The sequence below is a fragment of the Porites lutea genome, chromosome 7 (genome assembly GCF_958299795.1).
Source record: "Porites lutea chromosome 7, jaPorLute2.1, whole genome shotgun sequence".
Lineage (NCBI taxonomy): Eukaryota > Metazoa > Cnidaria > Anthozoa > Scleractinia > Poritidae > Porites > Porites lutea.
Window position 1 is genome coordinate 5,692,954 of NC_133207.1, and position 4,255 is coordinate 5,697,208.

Here is a 4,255-nt window from a genome sequence, read left to right on the forward strand (position 1 = left end):
TCTTTTCAAATCCAATTAGGTCACCAAATTCTGTTCCTCTCAGATCAAGTTGATAGTTATCACTAATTGAAATTAAAACTCGATATGTGGAGAGAATAAAAGTTAGATTGATTGAATAAGTTTTTTTTCCACTTGAATCTGTTGAGTGATGATTTTTTTGATCCATGTATTGATGAATGTAATCATTGATATCAGAATAGGAATACGCTCCATCTACAAAAGTAATTGTTTGCTAGGTGGAACCATCGTGGGTATATTTGATTTTATTGCTTTTATAATCGCTACTAATGTTGTACCAAGAGTAAGTCATGGACATCCGATCAAGAGCAAGTTGGTGTTTCTTATCAGGGTCAAGTTTCAAAGATGGATTAAACTTAATAGTAAAATCACCAGGTCTGCTTGTTCCTCTTTTTTCCCTGTTTATTGAGGAAATGTGGATAGCTCGTTCTTCCATTTTTATTTAATTGATATATAATTTTTTAGTAAATCATTTAGTTGTTTTTTTGAGATCACTTTCATTTGGTTGAGAAGATGTGCTATTTGAGAAAACTCAGTTATTACACCATTATTCCCAGCAAGAATTGAACCACCGAGTAATTCAAGTCTGTCTAGAAGTTGATGTGGGTTGTTAAAGTAAACAATTCCAGAGCCAGATTTTGTTTTATAATACTTAAGATTACTTAAATTTGTTGCATATATATGCTTAATATGTTATAATTTTTTATGTAATCTAATGTTTCTTCACGTGGTTTTTTACTTTTTGGTTGAGCTAAAACATAACCGTTTGCGTCTCGTACAAAATCTGCAGTATTTTTTATTCTTGCACTCAACTCTTCTAAATCTTCGTTAACATCATCAATTACTTTATTAATGGTAGAAACATCTTCTTTAAAATACTCAGAAGGGAATTTGTGATATTCGTTAGTTTTTAGTATATCTTGTGAATCTTTACTATTTAAATATCTATCGAGGTCTTCAGCTTTAAATTTTGCTATTTTTGGTCCCTCATCTGATGTAGAGGGTAAAACTCTATCATCTTCTTTAGGCTCTTCAATTGCTTCAAAACCTGGTAATTGCGACAGTTCCCATCTTTTTACCTCATCCATTTTATCAAATCCTTCAGTTATAGCAAGTCTGTTTTGATTAAGACCTTGTGTAAGAGCAAGTTGATTAGCTTGAAGTTGTTTTATTAATGAGTCTTGCTGTTTATCAATACTTTTTTAAACATTATCCTGTGATTCAATAAGTGGTTTAAATGTCTCTTTAAAACCCTCTCTCATATTTTGTTTTTGCCATTTTGTTATTTTTATTACATCTCTCACCTGTCGAGTCAAAGCATCAGCTTCAATTTTATTTCTTGCAAGTTTTTTGTATTCCTCAACATCCATTTTATTTAATCATTAGATAAATGGAATACCAAACTATGATAGTGGTGACAACCCAGATAAAAAATATAAACAGTTCTTTTCTTACATGCCATCAGACACATTTCGGATGTTAATCTGTGGAAACAGTGGAAGTGGTAAAACTAATCTGTTGTACCACATGTTAATTAAACCACTACTGTATTATGATGAGATTTATCTTTACGCGCGTAATCTAGAACAGGATAAGTATCAAAAGTTAATTCAAAAAATGAGGGACTTTAGTAGTAAACTGGGATATGAAATACTTCATGTAAGTAATGATGAAATAACTCCAGTGTCAGAAATGGATTATGAAGACAATCAAAAACTTGTGATATTCGATGACTACGTTTGTGATAAAAACCAGAGACAACTAATTGATTATTTCATTCACTGTCGACACAAGAATTGTTCGGTGGTGTATCTTAGTCGTTTTATAAAACACCAAAGGACATTCGGCTGAATTGTTCTCATTACTGTTTATATGAATTTCCATCATCGAGGGAAGCAAACAGAATATCATCTGAGTTAGGAGTTAATAAAGAAGATTATAAAGCAGCAACTAAAAAACAGTATTCATTTTTATACGTTGATAAACCAAAAAAACGTATTGCAAAAAATTTTACTGGTAATCTAACCAATAATTAAAATGGGAATATTTAACGAACAATCTCTTGATCATCCCTTTGCTAGGGGAATTCAGGGTGCCCCAGGAGTTGGATTTAATCTCACTTCAAGTGGGGATTATGATATGATAAATAAAAAACTAAGAAATGTTGGTGCACCTAGTGCTAATACTGATGCTGCTACAAAAAAGTATGTTGATGATAATTCTAGTGGATCATTTGATGATAGTTCCTTTTTAAAACTAGATGGAACAAGAAAAATGACTGGAAATCTAGATATGAACAACAATCGAATATATAATATACCAGCTCCAACAGGCCCCAAACAACCAACACCATTAGCTTTCACAGATTTAAAATATCTTCATGTTACTGGAACAAATAAAATGTCTAATAATCTAAACATGAATAATAAAACCATAATTCATTTAAAATCACCATCAAACATCACAGATGCTGCAAACAAAAAATATGTAGATGATACGCTTTTATTGTAGTGTAACTATGAGTAATTATTTGAAAAAAGATGGTACTGTTGCAATGACTGGTAACTTAAATCTTGGAAGCAAAAAAATAGTTAGTCTCGCAACTCCAACAACAAACACAGATGCATCAACCAAAAAATATGTTGATGATACAGTTGCAGCAAATAAAGTTAATGATAGTTCCTTTTTTAAATTAGATGGAGCAAAAACGATGACTGGGGCTATAGATATGAATAATAATAGAATATTAAATCTTCCAATGCCAAATGGTAATAATCAACCAACTACATTAATTTACGCAAATTCAAATTATTTAAGAATTAATGGAATAATACCAATGTTTGGGGATCTGAATATGAACCAAAACAAAGTAAAAAATGTTAAACCACCAACAGATAACTCTGATGCTGCAACAAAAAAATATGTAGATGATAATAGTGGAAGTCCAGATTTAAGTGATTATTTAGAAAAAGATGGTACTGTTGCAATGACTGGTAACTTAAATTTAAATGAAAATAAAATAACAAATCTTGCTGAACCAACACAAAATAAAGATTCAACAAACAAAGAATATGTTGACAAACTTATTCATCATAACGCAAATCAACCAAGTCATAATAAAGATGAGTTCAGTTACCTCATGTCAAGTGCAAGCCAATGGACTGATGAAACAAATTGAGGAAATAGTTTTGTATTAAAAAAAATAGACGATTTAGCACCTAACAAAGGAAATTTTCATGACTATAATCACAAAGTTATTTATTTGGGTATAAATAAGGATTCTCAAGGAGGATATAATTATAAAATGGGAATTAACTTTTAAAGATTAACTGGTAATACTGATTATACGTTGTGTTTAGAATTTTTAAATAGTGATGAAAAATTATGGAATAAAACTCAAATAACAATTGATAGAGGAACTTCATCAGGATTACAAATTGAAAATATTAATATAAGAAAACTTACACATAGATATACTGATTCTACTTCACAAACCCAAAATATGTATTATCATAAAGCTATAGTTAATTTTAAAAAGTTATCATCTGGTAATAAATTTTTTCTTCACATACAAGTTAAAATTCCTCAAACAGGAAGTGACCTGACTACTTATCCACAACAATTTTTAGGTTCTTACATGGTTGTTTATGGAATATTAGGTAAATTTAACAATATTGATCCTGATAAAGTTTATGATTATCACAAAGCATTCGTAATTCAACCAACACAAGTTGTATACAATGTTGATATAAATACAAATAATAAAAAGATAATAAATATTGCTCTCGATAGAAATAATAATAATAGTGCTGCTACAGTTGCCATGGTAAATGAATTGGTTGATTTTACAACGAATATTGTTTACAGAAAATATTTTAGTGAATTCTTTGACTTTACTAATTCAAATAGTTATGTTTTAAACAAACATTCATCTGGAGTTGTTTTTAATGCTTTATCCTCTATTACAGGTAATTCTGCAAGAAATCTTACCTTCCCAAATAAAACAGTTGATATTGTAAAAAAAGATGGATTAAATGTTAATGGTTATACTATTACTTATTCAGCTAATACTGGGCTTACAAATTTTACATTATGTATTATATTTAATCTTTGGAGAGATAGAAATTTTAGTATATCTAAAAAAGATATAAATAGCAATCAACTTTTATTATATTTATATTATCTTAATTCAAATAAAAAACTAACTTTAAATGTAAGTAATACAAACAAAAATTTT